Source organism: Panthera tigris, chromosome A1 (genome assembly GCF_018350195.1).
Source record: "Panthera tigris isolate Pti1 chromosome A1, P.tigris_Pti1_mat1.1, whole genome shotgun sequence".
In the NCBI taxonomy this organism is placed as follows: Eukaryota; Metazoa; Chordata; class Mammalia; order Carnivora; family Felidae; genus Panthera; species Panthera tigris.
The window spans coordinates 209,142,408-209,163,435 of NC_056660.1; positions in this window are offsets into that span (position 1 = coordinate 209,142,408).

The following is a 21,028-nucleotide window of genomic DNA, read 5'->3' on the forward strand; positions in this document are numbered from 1 at the left end:
AGAACCATCAAATACTATCTTTGTGACGATGACACAAGAGAAAAATCAGTGAGACTTAGAATGTGTATAAAGCATTGGACAAGCAAGCAGAGAAATCAGTGGGTGGATATTAGGGGGTCTGTGAATGCTCTGCAATTTTATGCAAAATTAGGTGTATTTCGAAGGCATGCATTGTGCAAAAAGCTTAAGAACCTAGATCCAGATTATTGTCTAAACCCATCACTTGGTATATGAGACTAATAAATTGAGGCCCAGAAAGTGGCTTATTGGAGGATGTATAGGGTGTCCTGGCAAAGTAAGGACTAGAACCTATGCCCCAAAAACTTGCCTGAAAAACAAGTGCAAGGTGCAGTTTAAGGTCATAGATGTGTTTGTTTTAGAATAACCATGTCAATTTGGACTAAAGTTATTACATGTTTTATGGAAACACAGAAGTCTGATTCCAGGCTTCAATTTCAGCTTTGCTCTTCATTAGGTTGTCTGGTATTGGTATAAATCTCACCTGCTTTCCTTACATTCTCTACCAGTGACCTAGACACATCACTTGCCAGAGGAGGGAGGTGAATCAAGGCAGAGGGTAGAAGCCCCCAGGTCAGACCACCCCAGCAACTCTACACCCAAGCTTCTGAAGGTCTCTTCTAAGCTGAGACTTTGTGCCAGCTATTCTGGACTTATCACAGGGCTTTCCTGCCTGTGCTGAAACCGCCCAGCCCTCATAGCAAATGGGCTTCCAAAGAGATTCTAATTGCACTGTCCAGCCATTTATCTACTAGTCCTTATGCTGAGCGCTCAAAGTTCTATAGGGGTCAAACAAGTAACAGGAGTGAAGCTGTTCAAGGTAAGCCACTAGGAAGTGGTGGGAACTGTAGTAAACTAGGTACAGTAGTGGGAAGAAAAATAAAGTCAGATTCTTCCCTGACTTTTTACACCAAAATAAATGGAGGGGTAACCTCAGTCGATTCACCATATGCCAACAAGATATATGTATTAGATCTCAATAACTCAGACAAATAACTAAGTCTTTTATAAGGCCTACAAAATGAAGATGCCCACAAGAAGATAAAACTGTATTACATTTTTTTTACCCAGCAATATGTAAAAGATCACCTGCCATACTTCAAGCAATGCAACGGAAGGACAGGGACAACTGTCCAGTCTCCTGGAGCAGATGAAACAAATTTCAAAGCAATAAGGGGCTGACCCGACTGATTTATGGATCAGGCAAGATCATCATTAAGGCACGGTGTCGTGATTTTATTGGGATTTTTTCTTGCTTAGTGAATACAGAATAATGGTGCACCTTGCGGTTGATGGCATCTTAGAAATACAGCATATATATTTGCTTGTGTGTGCATATAATATCTCTGGAAGAGCACACAAGAACCTGTAGCAGTGGTTGCCTCTGGGGAAGCAGCACTTGGTGTTAGGGGACAGCGTGTGTCTTTTGAACTTTGTAAGCAGGTACAAGTATTATTTATCAAACAGCAAATAACAATTAAAAAAAATAAAATGTAGCTTTTTACATGCTAACGTGGAAGGAAACCCAAGATATAGTGTCAAATGAATTAAATAAGGAAATGCATAGAGTAGGGAGTTCTCAGATTCAATCCATTTCGCTGTATGGGAATGCAGACCCACTGTTCCCAGATCATCTGATTTTTTGAGAAAAGCTTGAAATCTCAATTTTGTGTGAAATTTCCTAATTTTTAAGGTTGAAAAGCAATTTAAATTCTTTCAAACATGATTAGGGCAATAAAACCCATCTGTGAGTAGGCTGGGGTCCACAGACTGTCACTTTGGAATGTCCACGTTGTTCCTGATGGTGGCCCTGCCACACACAGTTATGCACATTGCTTTGAGGCACCTGCCAAGGGGTTGAGTGGGGGCTGATATCCAGCCCTGTTCCCTTCCCACTGAGCCATGGGGCCTGGCACAGAGCTGTGTGTTCCTAGAAGGAAGGCCACAAAGGTACCATTTGCTCACTAAGCACAGCTCCAAAGTCACCAAAGTTGCCCATGGGTCACCTTTTTCTAACTCAAGCCAAGGTGGTCTACAGGTTAGCGATGGCCCCACCTGAAGAAAGAAAGATCAGTGGCTTTAGTTTTGTAAGGTGAAACTTAAACTCAGATCTGTTTTTTCTGCCATAAAATTGATTACTTTTTGCCTTCTTGGTTTATGAACTGTTTGAAGTGAAGGATTTGCTAGCTAAGAAGGCCAAGTGGAATGAATTCACATGGTTGCACAGAACTCTGAAGTCCTGTGACTGTCTTGGCCAAGACAGATATGGCAGGTTGTCAAGGATACAGTTCTATTTGCCTTATTTGGTTAAAAAAAACCATTTGTCAAAGCTTTTTGTAGTTATTCTTCCTTTCTGTAGATGAACACACAGCTCTTGGCTGTAATCAGTATTCACCCACCCATAAACCAATACATTATATTGAAGCTGAAGAAAACAATTTCAGTCATTAGGGATGTTTGTTGTCCTGAGCATTAATTGAGATAATACACTCAAGGGCTTAGCACAGTGTCCAGCACCCAGTGAATTCTCAGTAAACAATTGCTTTTTTTTTTTTTTAATAAACGGTAATGTAGAATTCATATGTAAAGTCCTAAATATCTTCATACCTTACCAAGTTAGAAGCAAAACACCTTTCATAGTAAGATATCCAAGTCCTAGGCAACCATCCTGGACCCCTCTAAAATAATGGTCATTACAAGGTATGAATTCAATGAAATTTGGCTTTTGTCTAAATGCCCCTTGTCAGCACTGGAAAGCAGGAGAAAATGAGGGACAGAAAAGTCATTCCTCCTGTTGGCTTTTTTTCTCTCTGTTCAAAAATGTCGACTCTACCGAAGTGTTGCTGAGATTGCTAAGAAATTGGCTGTTGTGTACATTGGGACCTTGACTCTGATTTGGGACAAAGCAATCCACAGATTTTCCACACACTGCCTGCCCCTGTTCCCATTACATTGACAGTGTTAAAACCAATCTGGGGTATATTATACTGGTTTCAAGTCTAGGTCTGTTTCTTCATATAAAAATAGTGATGATTAAAACTGATGATGATGATAGTACCTACTCATAAGGCTGTTTTAAGGATTCAATAAGGTAATATCTTTGAAGTGTTTGGCACATTCCCTGGTACACAGAAGTGTTCAGTTAGTTTTGGCTATGATTAGGCTCTGGAAAGCAGGACAATGAAACTTCATTTATTCATCATGTACTTATCAAGTGCCCTATCTGTCTCTCTGTCTCTGTCTCTGTCTCTGTCTCCCTCTCTATTTGTCTATCTCTGTCTCTTTTTCTTTGCCAGGCACTGTGCCAGAAGCACACTCAAAGACAGGAAGACTGAGCTCTCGAGAGGTTTATGTTCTAATAGAATGATAATTTAGGACTGGATGAAAGAGAGAGGACACAGTCGCAGAGTGATAAGAAGCTACCCAGAGGCAATGGGAGTCTGTCCTTCCGGAAATTTTGTGTTTCGCACAGCATACTTCAATCTTGCCATGGCCTGCACCATAGCTAGAACTTTGTTTTCCATATGGAGGCAAACGGGATCAATAATTGGGTAATTTTGACAAAGCCGTGACTCCTAGAATGAAAAGAATCTTGGCTTACCTAATTCCTCCCTTGCGACAGTCTGCAAGAAGGTCAATGCTCAAATAATCCAAGATATCCAGGTCTTCCCTTTTCCACATAGGACCTTTAGTGGTAGAGACTTATCAGTCTCTCTGGAGAGGCACCTGTTTAAAAGCCTTCTAATCAAGACTGCTTCTTTCTCATGTACAACTTTGTTTTCTGGCAGTAAATCAAGCAAATTCTCTCTAAATGAAGTTGAGTGAGCCAGGCAGAATTTCTAGGTCATGGACAGCTCATTACCCTTTCCACTCCTGCTGATATCCATCCTCAAGAGTTGTTCTTGGCCATATTCTGGTTTCTCATTGGAGGAGGCATTAGAATGCCATTCTGCTGCATTCCTCAGGGAAAGTATTCGGTGGAAGGCCTTTCTGAGAACCTATGGTTAAAGTTTAGTAAAACTGGAAGTACCCTATTACTGTTCAAGAAGTTTTAGTAAGTTCCACAACCTGGACTGGAATCTGGAGTATGTTTTTCTTGCTTTTTACAATAGTTTCTGTGACATAATTAGGGCAGCACCTGTAAGAGTTGAGGGCCAAAGGTTAAGGTGGCCGCAACTCACCTGTCTGTACCTCACTGGAGAAGCTCATCTCATTTCAGCAAAAATAGATTGGGCACCTCCTGTGCACGAGTATGATTATTTAGAAGATCATAGAGTCTTGTGGGTCTGTAGATACCACTCAGCACAGCTAAACCTTTCAAATCTACAGGTATATCCATCAGCCAAACATACATTATTTAGCTCAGACTTAAACAAGCTTACAGCTGGAAGAGACTCTAGGAATTTTCTAGTACTCAGAGAAAGATCCCTTCTCTGGGATCCCTAGTATATGACTGTTCTGCTTGAGCCCGCAATCTCTTGGGAGGGGGAAGTCACTCCTTCCAATGAACATTGTTCCATCTGCCACCCAAAGCTTTTTTAGAAGAATTAAAGTATTGCAAATAAGGAAACCAGAACATAGTATTCCCTTGACTAAATATTCTTTTACTACTAGGTTGGAAAGTTCTTCCCGAAACCGATCTTAATACAACCTCTGTCCCTTCCATTCATTTGGTTCTCACTTCACCTTCTAGGTCAACATGAGACTAGTGTACTTCCTTCTCTGCATGACAGTCCTTGAAGCATTCGGAGATAGCTGCCTTCCATCCCACCCTCTCTGGCCTCATCTCATGCTCCTCAATATCATGACCTCAGAGCAGCCTCCCTGACAAGTTCAGCCACAACAGATCCTTCTTTCCAGTCACTCCATCAATCACCTTGTTTGTCTTCTTCAAGCATTTTTCACAGTCTGAAATTATCTTGCTCCCTCATTTGTTTATTTCTTTATGGCTGACTATAATATAAACACTTTGAGGGCAGGGATCTTGTCTGTCTTACTCATTACCAAATTGAGCATGCCTAGAACTGTAACTAGCAAGTACTCAGCAAATATTTGCTGTTTATTAGTTGAATGAGTAAGTGAACAGACCTGAAACCAGTCTTTCGATAATTCCCTATAAGATTTTATTCCTTAAAAAAATTTTTTTAATGTTTATTTATTTTTGAAAGAGAGAGAGAGAGAGAGAGAGAGAGAGAGAAAGTGTGTGTGTGTGTGTGTGTGTGTGTGTGTGTGTGTGTGTGTGTATGTGAGTGGGGGAGGGGCAGAGAGAGACAGAGACACAGAATCTGAAGCAGGCTCCAGGCTCTGAGCTGTCAGCACACAGCCCAGTGTGGGGCTTGAACTCACAAACTGAGAGATCATGACCTGAACCGAAGTCAGATGCTTAATGGACTGAGCCACCCACGCCTCTTGATAAGATTTTATTCTATTTATTCAATTTCTTTGGCTTAGGTAACCAAATAGCTCTATCCTATAGATGGGAATGAAAAATAAAGAAGCCACATTAGAGCAAGGAACATCTACAAGCCACTTCCTTTTCTTACTCCTTTGAATATGGTGTAATACTGGGAGAAAAGAAAAAGCTGTCAGGACCTGGATTCTTATTTGATATCTGCTGGTATCTTACTGTGTGGCCTTGGAAAAGTCTCTCAACTGTTCTGAACTTTAGTTTTCTCACATGGAAAATCTGGAAGGTGGCCTGGGGCTCAGAAATATTCTCAGTGGAAGTATTAATGCCAGAAAAAGAAGCCTCAGTGTAGTTCAGGTGCACTTAAGACCTGGTCATTCTCCATTAGCAAAGAGTCAGAGGTTCCCAAGCCTGGATGTACGTTCGAATCACCTATGAAGTGTTTGATTAGATCAACTTTATTGAAGTATGATTCATATGCAATTAAGTGCACATAATTTAAAGTATTCTCTATACACACTGTAAGCACCACTCCAATACAATATATAACATTACTCTGGTACTGGAAAGTTCCTTCATGCCCCTTTGCAGTTAATCTACATAACACCCTGCCCTACGTAACCACCAGCCTGATTTCTATCACCAGAGATTAATTGTGTTTATTTTAGAACTTTATGCATATGACGTGTGTGTATATATATACACACACGCACATAATCATAATCATACATGTGTATTCTTTTGCATTTGGCTTCTTTTGATCAGAATATTGTTGTTGAGATTTCATCCATGTTGTTGCTTATATCAGTAGTTTGTTCTATTTATATAGCTGAGTAATTGTCCATTCTAAAAAAAGCTTTTTAAATGAAGAGTCTTGGGCTCCACTGATCTTCATATTTGGATCTCTGAAGTTGAAGTCCAGAAATCTATGTGTTTAACATGTGCCAGACAGAATACTTTTGCAGAAGCTGGGTTTAGGAAACTTTTAATTAGCAGCTGTTCCCCGCAAGTGCAAACAGTTCCCACAATGCGACTGGTATGGCTGAGAGTAAATTGGTCACAAGTTCTGTGTGGGTCTGAGAACCCTCATTCCTGTCGGACTCTCTCAGCCAGATCTTGTGGACTTCCATAGCTCATGAAGTTCCTGGTGCTTGTAACAAAGCCCAGAGTCAGCCCTGCAAATATTCTTTCAGCTCTAAGGCACCTGTAAACTGAGTTATGAGTCTCAGTGTTCACAGGTAAGTCTATAATCTTAATCTATAAAAGCTCACCCCTGCCACGGAGAACCAGAGGTGCTTACGGCAGCCCTTCCATTTCAGCCCAGCTGCTGAATTACTCATGACAGTTTTATGAGTTGTTTTACTGTCTGGTAAACTTTTTTCTTTCCTTTTTTTCTTTTTCTTTTTTTTTTTTTTTTTTTTTTTTTTTTTTTGGTCTTAATTGAGGGAAGCGTTCTTTGACCATAGTACACAAACGCCACCTTCAGGCAGAAATTGTAACATTCTTTTGAAACCACAGGGAACAGTTTTCTTAGAACTTAAAAAAAAGTCTTGACAGCAACATGCAGTTTCTATTTTTTCACTTTGGTCCAGACTTTTAAGAATGAGAATTTATTTTTTTAGAGAAGTTTTAGATACACAGGAAAAATGACCAAAAGGTATAGAGATTTTTCCATATATTCCCAGCCTTTTTATCTGCACATCCCACACCAGAGTGGCACATTTGTTATAATAGATGAATCTATATCATTGCCTCCCCAAAGCTATAGTTCATATTAGGTTTTAACTCTTGGTATTGTACATGCTGTGGGTTTGGCCAAGTGTATAATGATGTGTAGGTACCATTACAGTCACACAGAGTATTCTCACTACCTTGAAAACCCTCTGTGCTCTGCCTACTCATCCCTCTCTCCCCTCTTACCCCCACCAATTACTGATCCTTTACTATTTCTGTAATTTTACAGAATGTCATATAGTTGAATCGTATAGTATGTGTAGCCTTTTTATATTGGCTTCTTTCATTTGATAATATAAATTTAAGGTTTCTCTATGTCTTTTCATGGCTCGATAGCTCATTGCTTTTTAGTGCTGGATAATAGTCCACTGTCTGGATGTACCACAGTTGATTGATCCATTCACCGACTGAAGGACATCTTGGTTGCTTCCAAATTTGGGCAGTTATGAATCAAGCTGCTCTAAGCATCCATGTGCAGGATTTTGTATGGCCATAAGATTTCAACTTCTTTGGATACATACCAAGGAGAGAGATTCTGGACCATATAATAAGAACAGATTTCATTTTGTAAGAAACAGACAAACTGGGGTAGCTCAGTTGGGTAGCTCAGTTGGTTAAGTGTCTGACTTCAGCTCAGGTCATGATCTCACAGTTCATGAGTTCCAGCCCTGCATCGGGCTCAGCACAGAGCCAGCTTCAGATCTTCTGTCTTCCTCTCTCTGCCCCTCCCCTGCTCGCATTTTTTTTCTCTCTCTCCCTCAAAAATAAATAAACGTTAAAAACAAACAAAAAAAAGAAACAGTCAAAATGTCTTCCTGTTTGTCCACATTCTCGTGAGCGTTTGTTGGTGTCATCCTTTTGGAGTTTGGCCATTCTAATAGGTGTGTGGTGATGTTTCATTGTTGTTTTAATTTTCCATTCCCTAATAACATATGATGTAGAGCATTTTTTATACACTTATTTCCATCTTTATATCATGTTTGGTGAGGTGTCCATTCAGGTCTTTTGCCCATTTTTTAATTGGGTTGTTCATTTTCTTATCATTGGGTTTTACAAGTTTGTTGTATGTTTTTGAATAACAGTTCTTTTTCACATATGTCTTTTGCAAATATTTTCTTCCAGTTTGTGTCTTGTCTTTTCATTCTTTTGACAGTGTCTCTTGCAGAGTAGAAGTTTTTATTTTAATGAAGCCTAGTTTATTAATGTTTTCTTTCATGGATCAAGTCTTTTGGTGTTGTATCTAAAAAGTCATTGTGCCCAAGGTCATCTAAATTTTCCCCTATTTTACCTTCTAGGAGTTTTATAATTTTGCATTTTATATTTAGATCTATGACCCATCTTGAGTTAATTTTTGTAAAGGTTGTTAAGTTCTGTATATAGATCCATTTGTTTTTTGTTTGTTTATCTTGTATTTTAGTTTTATTTTTTGGTATGTGGTTGTCTACTTATTCCAGCACCATTTGTTGAAAGACCATCTTTTCTCCTTTGCATTTTCTTTGCTTCTTTGTCAAAGATGGGTTGACTATGTGTGGGTCTATTTCTGGGCCCTCTTATCTGTTTCATTGATCTATTTATTCTTTCACCAATATCACACTGTTTGGATTATGGTAGTTTTATGGTAAGTCTTGAAGTTGGGTAGTGTCACTCTTCTGATTTTGTTCTTCTCTGTCAATATTCTGAGTCTTTTGCTCCTCCAAATAAACTTTAGAATCAGTTTGCTAATATCCATGAAATAACTTGCTGGGATTTTGATTGGGATTGTGTTGAATTTATAGATTAAGTTGGGAAGAAGAGACCTCTTGGCATATTGAGTCTTCCTATCAATGAACATGGAATCTCTCTCCATGTATTTAGTTCTTTGATTTCCTTCATCAGAGTTTTGTGGTTTTCCTCATATAGATTCTGTACATATTTTCTTACCTTTATACCTAAGTATTCATTTTCTTGGAGGGCTAATGTAAATGGTATTGTTTTTTTAATTTCAACTTCCATTTGTTTATTGCTGGTATATAGAAAAGTGATTGATTTTTATATATTAAACATGTATCTCATATTCTAGCTATAATTTCTTATTATTTCCTGAGTGTTTTTGTTAATTCTGCCAGATTTTCTGCATAGATAACCATTTCATCTGTGAACAAAGACAGTTTTGTTTCTTTCTTCCCAATCTGTATACCTTATCATATCTTATTACATTACCTAGGATTTCCAGGACAACTTTGGGATGCCTGGGTGGCTCCGTTGGTTAAACATCTGACTCTTGATTTTGGCTCAGGTCATGATCTCGCAGTTTGTGAGTTCAAGCCCTGAATCAGGTTCTGCACTGAAAATGCAGAGCCTGCTTGGGATTCTCTCTCTTTCTCTCCCTCTCTCAGCCCCTCCTCTATTCTCTCTCTCTCAAAATAAATAAATAAACTTTAAAAAAAAGGAACATCCTTGCCTTGTTTCTGATCTTAGTGAGAAAGCTTCTAGTCTATCAAGTGTGATGTTAGCTGTAGGTTTTTGTAGATATTCATCAGTTCATTTAAATCTTTTGCATGTATCTTAAATCTTTTGAGATATTACTAAAAAATGAAAACGGTGGATACTCATGCAACAACTGAACCATGAAAGCAGGTTTATGAGACATTCCTTTTATACTTTAAATTGTTAATTGTGCTTTAAATCAGTTAGCCAAAGAAAATTGTTCATAACTAGTTTCACATTAAAATCCAGAAAACTTGTGTTCCACTGGCTGTTCATTAATATCTAATCATGTCTCTTGTATTGTAAAGAAATCTATCTGAAAATCAAAACTAATGTGTCAATTTCTCTTTAGGCTATGTATTGGTAAATGAATTCTTTCCTAATTGGCCACAATTAAATATTATGTATTCTACCACTATGGTCTACATTTTGCTGTTAGTTTCATGATGGTTTCTTACTTTTTTCTTTCTTTTTAGGTTTATTTATTTATTTTGAGACACACACACACACACACACACACACACACACACACACACGAGAGCAGGGGAGGGGCAAAGAGAGAGAGGGACTCCCAAGCAAGCTCCATGCTGTCAGTATAGAGCCTGATGCAGGGCTCAACCTCATGAACTGTAGGATCATGATCTGAGCTGAAACCAAGAGTTGGATACTTAACTGACTGAGCCACCCAGGCACCCTTCATGATGGTTTCAATCATTTATTACATCTTCAACATCTGTTGGATGGCTAGTACTGTAACAAAAACACAAAGAAGTTTAAGTCACAGTTTCTTCCTTCTGGGGATTTAGGAATCCATTAGGGAGTCAAAATAGATATTAGAAACAGCTGAGATACAATACAAAGCCAAGTGTACTTATTCAACAAAATGAGTGATGTTGGCTATAAGTATAAAAGGAGCCAGGGATATGGCAGACTATTGCAGATTGGTTGCTGTGGAAGATTTTACAGAGAAGGCAATAACAGGTTAGGCCTGAGTGGGTAGGTTGGATTTGCAATGTGAAAGGGAACAGGCAAGGCATTTCTTCCAGGAATCTGGTCAGCTTGAGCAATGGCTTGGAATTGGGAATGAGCGTGGTATGAGTAAGCATAGTGTAAGCAGACCATGAAAAGAATGGTGTTGGGGCTTAATCTCCTTGAGGTGTGATTGTTCACAATGTTATTTTCTATAATGACAAAGGAGGAAGATTTTAACACTCTACAGAGCAAACAAAGCAGTGATTCAGTTTCACAGTTTATGTTGCTCACATAATTGTAACTTTCAGAAATAAGATAGAATGATTAAAATCCACCTCCCCACTCCCACCGATGTTGGGATACAGCATGCCCTTTCCCTCCCCACCCCTACATTTTTGGGAGGCAGTGTAGGAACTAGCCTGGCTGGCTGGAGCCATGGGCTGTTGTTACATTGTAGGTAGGATGGGGGCTGATCTTAGAGCCCATTAATAATGGCTGGCTTCCATTATTTGACTCTCTGTCCTGGACCCCTCTCCCCCAAAGTAAGGGGCTATTCACCCAGAGAATGAAACCCCTTTACTATTGCTATAAAGACAGTGATCTTTTGCAGTGATCTATTGGTTGCTGCAACCATAGAAAAAAATGTCTAGTATGCCTAGCATGAATAGCTTTGGATTTCCTGTTGCTTTCATTTGAGCCCCAGTTCTCCATTTCCCTAATCACGGATTTCCTGTGCATATGGCTAGAGGGAGCCTGCACTGTAGAGCCTTGTGGTATTAAGGCTAGAGATTGCCTCCGCTACCCCTCTGAGGAGTAAGGTGGTAGGTTGCAAATATTAATGTTGCTCTTTGGGGGCATAGGTCACAGGGGTATGGATCATCTTCCTAGTTCCTATCCTACCCTCAAGAAGCATAAGAGTCACGGCAGCAATTACAAAAGCCATATAAGATTTCAATGCCAACTTTCCAAAGCCAGGTATTATGAGTTTCAAAAAAAAGGGTATAGTGAATTTCTCTTTTTCTCTTCAGAGTATCAACCACTTATAAAATCCCCCACTCTGAGAGACAGTGGTGTATGTATATTTTCTCTTGAAGAGCTTTGTTGGTTAATGTGGAATACGGCTGTCATCCATTAATATATTCAGCAAGTGTTTATTGAACACTCACTTTGCAAAATGCCCATGCTTGGGGATAGGGATACGGTGGTGAGCAAAATGGCTAGTCATTGCTCTTAGGGTATTTAGAGTCTTGTAGGAAAGGCAAAGAATAAACAATAGCAATGAAATGCATTGAATGCTCACAGGAGAAGCGTACACGGGAGCATATAGCAATAGAACCTAACGAAGTTGATAAATTAGAAATTAGCCGGGCACCGGGAAGAGGAAGAGTGTTTTAGGAGGAGTGACAGCCTGGCAAGGGCTGGTGGTACTGGAGGAGAGAATGGTACATACTGAGACCAGAGGCAGAGGCAGGGGTCTGACTGTGCTGATTTCTGGAAGTCCTCTTCAGGAGTCTGGATTTTATGAAAAGTGCATGGGAAACCAATAAAGAACTTAAAGCAGAGGAGCAAAGAGTGCATATGAAAAAAAAAATGTGCCTCGTACCCCCTACTGAAATACAGAGATTCAGACAAAGGCTTGTTTATAAACACTAAGCAACAGGAACCCTCAAAATTTACCCCCAACTCGGCTACCTATTCAAATAGTCACCTGTTAGCATTATTTTTCATTTTGGGTGAGGGTGAAATATGGAAAAGAAAATGAAGGATAGTGCTGGTACTTTAGGTTCTCTAGGATGCAGAGGTTTTCGTGAGCTAGGATGATTCAGAGATTTTCATGAGCCAGGATGATTCAGGATAGGACTGACATTTCAAAATGATGGAGGAAACTGTTTCCTTAGTGTCAGGATCAGAAAGTGTGAAAGGAAATAGTCAAAACATTGACAGTGGTTATCTCTATTATGAGTGATTTTATTTTATGACATTTTTCAGTAGTCTCCAAATTTCTGTATTTATTTTAAAATCTGAGGAAACATTATTTTCAATTTAGAATATAATAACAAAGTTAAACTTTACAGAATTTTCTCTTCTTTTCTTTAATCGTCCCTCCATCTTTGCGTGTCCTAAAGGTCACGGAGAGCATCTTTTGGTTCATTATTCATTATTCAGGATCCTGGGGACATGGAGGAAAAGGCTTGGGAGGTCAGACTTGCACAGAAGTGATAAATTCCATTTCACCATTGATTTTTACAGCTGCTGTGTTTCTTTCAGCCTCTTCTTGCCCTAAGCAGTATTAATAATGGATTTCATGTCTTCTTCCAAATTTAATGTTCAGCCCTAGTCTGTCACTGAAGCAGGCTCATGCAATGAACACTACTTTCCTTCTGAAATCTGGAATGTCTTGAAATAGCTCAGAAAGCACATGTAGAGGTGAGGAGATGTGTCATCAGATGTGCAGCTCAACGGAAGGACTTGGATGATCTGGTAAAGGGCTTACATGAAATTAGTGATGGGCTCTCTCATTTTACTAGAAAAGAAACAGACCCAGAGACATTAAGCAACTTGACCAATGCCATGTAGCTAGTTAGTGGCAGAATTGGGACAAGATTTACATTTTCCTATTCTTAGGATGTTGTTCTCACTCCATCCCCTTGCCTGACCATTAATGGTGTCACCTTGGAAGAAGGTATTGGAGCGGGAGAGATGAATGCATAGTGAGCTATCAGAGCAGGGGCAAAAAAAGATTGGGGAAGGGGAAGGATGGAAATCAACAGGACGGGAAAACAGGGGGTATGCCAACCTCAGGGCAAGGCTCAAACAATCCAGTCCGATCCAAATCAGGCTGGCAAGCTGTCTTTGATTGGTCCATCCGGCTGAGTCCTTCAAGCTGTTATTCCCTGAACTGTGCCCAGCTGGCAGGATGAAAATCATTTGAAAAATATCCGGAAATCGCTACTCACCAGGGAGCATCTGTGAAAAATACTGACCGCAAATGAGCTGGCAGGGGCTCGGTGACTGCCCAGTCACCACGGCGAGTTTGTCTGAAGGGGTTCCGGAGTTATTTCCCAGATGGGCCGCGCAGCTGCCTTAAGTGGCTGGGCCTTGTGAAGTGTTTCTCGTAATGCAGGAGCTGTTTTCTTGAAGAGCTGTGAGCAGATCACAGTTTTGTACCTGGAATCGTGCTTTTCAAAGGCGCTCATTAAAAATCCTGTGACAACTCTCTAAAGTGAAGGAGTTTTTCACAAATAATTTGCCATATTGTATATCCGGACTTCTTAGTGTAGAATCTACCCGGGGTCATCCTAATGAAGAAATTCTAGAGCACTGGGACATAATCTGTATTTTTGCACATTGTTGCTGTGAATGGCAAGCAAGAAACAGAGTTAGACCCTCTTCCTTGTAGCCGGAGATCCTGGGACCTGGCCCGCCCTGCTGGAAGTTTGCCCAGCCTCTGATACCAATGCCTCCATAAGAAATCAAAGTTAGAAAAACCTAGTCCAACATTTCAGCTCATCCTTTCCTATCGCAGGTTGTTTCTAACATAATGCAATGAGTGATTTTTCTTGTCTCCTATACATTACTGTCCTTCTCAAAAATGCTGATGTTCTCAGCAAGATATCATGTAAATATTTTAGTTTGAGCTCAGAGTCCAGGCTGTTTGATCTCATTTGGGAATGGGACCACTTGCTGACACCTATCGACTGTTTGCTATCTCCTGTGGTCTTTTCACCTGTGGGGTAGGATCAGTAGTTCACCCAAAAAGGGTACTCTGAGTTTCAATGAAGCAGTTGAAAGTAAGAGACTAAGATGTTTGCTTATCATGTGTATTAGTCCATGTTCTCCTGAGAAAAAGAATAGATATGTAGAGGAAATTTATTACAAGAATTGGCTCACACAATTGTGGAGGCTGAGAAGTCTCACAATCTGCCATTTGCAAACTGGAGAACCAGGAAAGCCAGTGGTGTAATTCAGTCTGCGTCCAAAGTTGAGGAAAGCCAATGGTATAAGTCTGGTACAAGTCTGGTATAAGACCAAAGCCAATGGTCTTTGGACCCAAGAAGACCCAAGAAGCCAGAGTGCTGACATCCAAGGGCAGGAGAAGATAGATGTCCCAGCTCAAGCAAAGACAGCAAATTTTCTTTTCCGCTACCTTTTGTTCTATTCAGGTCCTCCACAGATTGGGTGATGCCTACCTTCATTGTTGAGGGAAATCTTTATTTAGGGTGCCAATTCAAATACTAATCTCTTCCAGAAACACTCCCACAGACACACCTGGAAATAATGTTTTACCAGCTGTCTGGGCATCTCCTGGCCCAGTCAAGTTGACATATAAAATTAACCATCACACCTTCCAAATCAAATACACAAACTGTTCTGTTTATGAACTTCTACCCCCTTGGCCAGTCACGTGACTTCTATCTATTCAAATACATGCAAGCCACTACATGCTGAAAAGGAAGAAAACAATGGTGAAAATTACCTCACAAAGAATAAGACCCATTCTAGAGAACTTGGAAACGCCTCAGATAGGTCACACAACAGCTCTCAGAGCAGAATTCCCAGGAATTCAGGACATGAGTTTTTCAAAGGCTTTTGTCTTGTGGACTCCCTTCTCCTGCACTTGACCTTTCAGCCCCAGAAACACAGAGGCTCTCTGGAGAGAGAAGTGAGAATCAGGGTGAGGAAAAAGAGACTTTGGGCAGCTAAGAAGCATGAGGGAAAGAACAATGAGAAAAATGATTTTAAACAGAATTCTATCTTCCATGGATTCCATCTGCTGGTACAGGTGACCACCTATGTTATCTAGGCCAGCCCTGTTAACTAGAGGGCCCTACCTTTTTTATCATGATTTTATATGTGGTCGCTGCTAAACTCCCTTGGCAGATGCCTTTGCTTTTCTCATATTATATAAATATTGACAGTCCCACTTAAAAAATATTCCTTATCTATGTGGCTGCCGTCCACCAACAGGGACTGCACTAAAAGGCAACTTCCATGTCACTTAGACATGGTGTTACTTTGGTCCGAGGCTTCAGGCTTGGGTATGTATTAGAATCACCTGAGGGAGGGAAGGCTCATTAAGAAGTAAGGATTCTGGGTCTTATCCTAGGAATTCTGATCTAGGGGCTCTGGAGTAGGCCCAGGAGTCTGCATTTTAACACGGACTTCCAGTGATTCTGGTGTAGATGGGTCCTGACTGCACTTTGAGAGAAGCTGATAAATGTACTTTCCACAGAGCCCATTCAGAGGCATCTGGTGAGTCACCAGGCTCCCCTAGGCCTGTACCCTGTGGTTGCTAGCCTAAGTGAGCATTTGCAGAGAATATGCAAGAGCCAGGGAATTTCACTGCCATGTTTTGATACATAAAAGAGTGCCGGGTCTAGATGGTCAGGAGCCCAAAATTCTTCTGGCTAGATAAGGCCAAACGCTTCTCAGGAAAGGATCCATAACTGAAAGATTAAAATAGGGCTTGCTTTCTGCTTCTTGCAGTATTTGGTCATTAAAGCATGGGAAGAGAACTATTTGTTGAAGGGGGAGACACAGTGATTGTCTTCGTAAGTTAAGGATTTGATTTTGTGGAAAGGAGATTACAGTTTTCCCGTGTGGCTCCAGAAAAGAACCGGGAGTAGTACGTGGAAGTGTAGGAGGCTGAGTTTAGTTCAATAAAAGGAAGTTAATAATTAGGGATCTGGAAAATAAAGTGGGTTCTGTTGCATGGCAGTGAGAGCTCTACCATTTGAGAGTCATGATGAAGAGGCTAGGTTAATTAATCAACAAATTTATATGTTCTACATTTTTTAACATAATTTAAAGTAGTGGAAAGAGTCCTGGATTTGGAATCAAGCCTAGATTGAAATGCCAAATCCCTCATTTGCTGTGTGACCTTGGGAATATAATTTAACTTTCACAGGATTAACGTGATGTACGAGTAAGATAGGGCAAGTGCCTGGCACACAGTAGGTGTTCACATGTATTTTCTCCCTGTCCCCTTCTTCTGTGTCTGCCGTTGTTCTAGATATCAGAAAAGCAGACAAGTAAGAACCCGTGTCTTCCCTGCAGGAGCTCCCTAACTAATAGTGGGAGACAACGAGAATCATAAACATGATGCCCGCTGTAATAGTGACAAGTGAAGGCTAATGGAGGCCCAGATGGGAGAGAGACTTCCATCTCTCTACAGGAGTTGATACTTCCTATGATCTCAGGTTCTGGATGTTGTCCTTTGAATTCTCTTGGACACAGAGAGTGGTCTTCCATCTTGAAATAAGTACTCATTCCTGGGAAATGCTAAGGGGCAATGAGAAATTATGCTATGAACCAAAGGTCAAAATTCCCCTTAGTGCTTTGATTTCTTTGGATCCATTAATCCAGAAAACATTTTTTGAGCTCCTACCAATTCTAGGTAGGGGGCTGTCAGCTGGGGATATAGAGCTAATAGGAGTGGTCCTTGTCCACACGAGGTTCACAGATTGTGGAGACAGGCAGAGATGAATAAATACACTACACAATACCCAATATCCATTTCAACCAACAATGTCTTTTTTTCTCATTTTTATGTATTACAGTTATGTTTATTTTGGGCCAGTAAAACTTACTGTGGCCAACATGGCCCTCCATTCTGTAGTGACTGAACTCACAATAGAATTTTTTTCAAATTTCAATTCAAAAGTTTAATTTTTAGAACTTCAAAATAGTGATATTCAAACTCTTTTGATCACATATTTTTATTAGTAAATCAGTTTTGAACTTATATGTATATAAATTATGTACAGTTACCACTATTATTAACTAATTTCTCAAGGCACAATCTACCTTATGGACAAGGCTATCATTAATAACAGTGTTTACAAATCCATACATTAAGTCATCTTGGTAATTTCAATTTGGGGGGATCCAATTCATTATCAGATGTGATGAGACAGTAATTTTTCCCCCTTGTATTATTCTTGAAGGGTCATATTGGATAACTGCCATTGTGTTTGTATAGATTTTTATGTTTGTATTATTGCAAATATTATCTTCAACACACAGCTCATGTGGAAGTCCATTTTGTGAGGGCAAGTTTAGTTAAAACTAGATAATGTCATTCATGAAGCCATTTAACTGGGCACCCAAAAACTGTAAATGTCCCTGCCCTAAACAGAGGGAGATGGGCCCCACTGCTTTGTGGAACTTCCTCACCTCTCTGAGGACACCTCCTGTCCTTCATGTGAAACTGACCTTCTGACGTACAGACAGAATGGCAGTGCCTGGGAAATATTGGTGAAGTTCATCTCTTTTCAACTTTCTGCTTTCCACTGGATCACTTCGTGTTCCTTTGAAGTGTATACCATGCACTTGGAGGCCATGCAGACTTGACAACCAGGGCTCCAGTCCACTCTGTTCCAGTGAATGGCCCCACACAGCCTGCATTACTGGACCCTGACTCCTTTCCTTGATCCAGGGGTGTTCCTAAGGCTCTTGATATAGAAGCATTTCAATGAACAATTGAAAATTTGCTACAGTATGTTCTACTTACTCTCTTTTTAGTTGCAATTCAGTGTTCAGAACACGTGGCCTGATATAAAAATTGAAACAAATTTTATAGTTTTAGAGAACTAAACACACACACCACTGTGTGTGTGTGTGTGTGTGTGTGTGTGTGTGTGTGTGGTTTGAGGGAGGAAAATAAAGGGAGAGACAGGGTTTTTTTCACCACAGTCTTAGAGTCCAGTCTCATGAGAAGAAAAAGAAAACACAAGTTTTTTACACTGATGATTAACACAATGTCAAAATGGTCTTTTGTTAAAAAAGAAACTCTTGTCATTTAATTCTATGCATAAGAAACTAAAAATCATTATTTTAGTGAAAGAGAGGAGTCGTTCTCATGTTTTAATCCTTCTCTATCCCTTCTAGAATGCATCTAGAACATTCTCTTTTTTTAATATAGTTGACAGTGTTATATTAGTTTCAAGGGTAAAACATAGTGGTTCAATGATTCTATACATTACAGAGTGCTCACCACGATAAGTGTCATCACCATCTGTCACCATCCAACATTATACAGTGTTATTGACAATATTCCCTCTGCTGTACTTTTCATATCCATGACTTATTTATTTTATAACTAGAATTTTGTTCCTCTTTACCTATTTCTCCAACACCCTCCCCCCAAACCTGGCAGCCACTAACTAATTTGTTCTCTGTATTTATGAGTTTGTTTCTTGTTTGTTTTGTTTTTTAGATTCTACATATAAGCGACATCATATGGCATTTTCTCTTTCTGTCTTGACTTATTTCACTTATCATAACACCTCGTATGGTGTTATGGACCTGTAGGTCCATCCATGTTGTCATGAACAACAAGATTTCACTCTTCTTTTATGGCTAACATTCCATTGTGTATATACATCGCCTCTTCTTTACCCATTAATTTATTGATGGGCACTTAGGTTACTTCCATATCTTGGCTGTTATAAATAATGCTGCAATAAACATAGGGGTGCATATGTCTTTTTTAATTAGTGTTTTTGTTTTGTTTGAGTAAATATCCATAAATAACTGGATCATGTGATATTTCTATTTTTAATTTTTTGAGGAATCTTCATACTGTTTTCATAATGGCTGCACCACTTTACATTCCCACCAACGGTGCATGAGGGTTCCCTTTTCTCCACATCCTTGCCAACAGTTGTTCTTAGAACAGGCATTCTTTTTTTTAATTAAAAAAAATTTGCGGGGGGGGGGGGGCACCTGGGTGGGTCAGTCGGTTAAGCGTCCGACTTCAGCTCAGGTCATTATCTTGCAGTTCGTGAGTTCGAGCCTTGGGTCAGCTCTGTCCTGACAGCTCAGAGCCTGGAGCCTGCTTCAGAATCTGTGTCTCCCTCTTTCTCTGCCACTCCCTCACTCATGCTCTGTCTCTCTCCATATCTTAAAAATGAATAAACATTAAAAAAATTTAAAACATTTTTTTTATTTTAGAGAGAGAGAATGAGTAGGGGAGAGGGGCAGAGGGAGAGAGAGAGAGAGGGAGAATCTTAAGCAGGCTCCACATTCAGTGCAGAGCCTGAGGTGGGACTCGATCCCATGAACCTGGGGTCATGACCTGAGCTGAAATCAAGAATGAGACCCTCAACCAACTAAGCCACCCAGATGCCCCAAAAGAGGCATTCTTAATATCTTTTATGCCATAAACTGTTAGCTGTTTGATACAAACTATAAACACTTTTCTCAAAATAGTCTATAAAGGTATAAAATAAAATACATGGAATTTCATGGGAAACCAATCATATTCAAAAATCAAAATTTAAAAAGCGAATGTATGAGATAGTAACACATGTGTTTATTTACTAACACATTGAATAACAAGATCTGGTGGCAAGTCTATTGTGATTTCAAAGTAATGATGAGTGTAAACAATACTTTGAGGCATCTGTAATAACTCGAATGTGATTCAAAAAATACCTGTAATTTCTCCTGTTGACAACTTACTAGTAACACTAATAGAGCTCATTACATATATTCATATCCGAAGAAAGTGCTAAATTGAAAATATCAATTAATGGAAATAGAGATGCAAGGTTTCCACCATCAAATTTCATGCAGCGCTGAATCCTATCCAGGGATCCTATCCTGGGACCCACCCTACTGCCTCTGACAAGGGAAATACCTGTGGGTGTAATGGTCACATGCTGTCCAGAAGGTGTCAGGCTTGCATTTCTGAAGACTGAAATCTGGTTGCTGCTATCCTCTCCCCAAACCAGTCTCCTGACTCAACTTCTACAGCAGATAATCCACCAAAAGTGCTGATTTCAAAAGAAACAAAGAGCTTCAAGGGAACAAATTCTACAAGGACTAACAAAGTGCTGTCTGAATTAAGAAATTTTATGGCAAAAAAAAAAAAAAAATCTGAAGAAAGCGAATTGCTTTCCTGTCTTTTCAGTATGAAGACAAGATTTATGTTGTCAGCAAGGATCAGACACTGTGAAATTTTTGAAAATACATCACAGTAGACGCTTGGTTGAAGTTGGATAATTTATATCCTCACAGAGGATTCCATAAAGAGGAGGATTATAGAACAGAAGAGATACTGAAAATCCAGCCTATAAACAGAGTCTTCTGGGTACAAAGCAAGGATTAGACTATAATTCTTCCTTTCATCTGAGTTGTACCCTTAGAATTCTTCAAAGTCTCCAAGAAAACAAAGAATTTGTTGGAAATCTAGTGCACTGAATAAAAGATGTTTCCTAGAGAAGTCATTGTTCACATAGGGACTATATGGGCTTCTCCACATCTAACACATAAGTGTTTAATTATTTAGTGGATTTTCTTATGTGAATGTTTCATTAATGGATCGATTCAACTTGTATTCATTGAATTTTGGGGAATTGCTTCTCTTCCCCCCTGATTTTCATATAATTTCTCATTGATCACCATTAGAAAATAACCCCCTGTAAT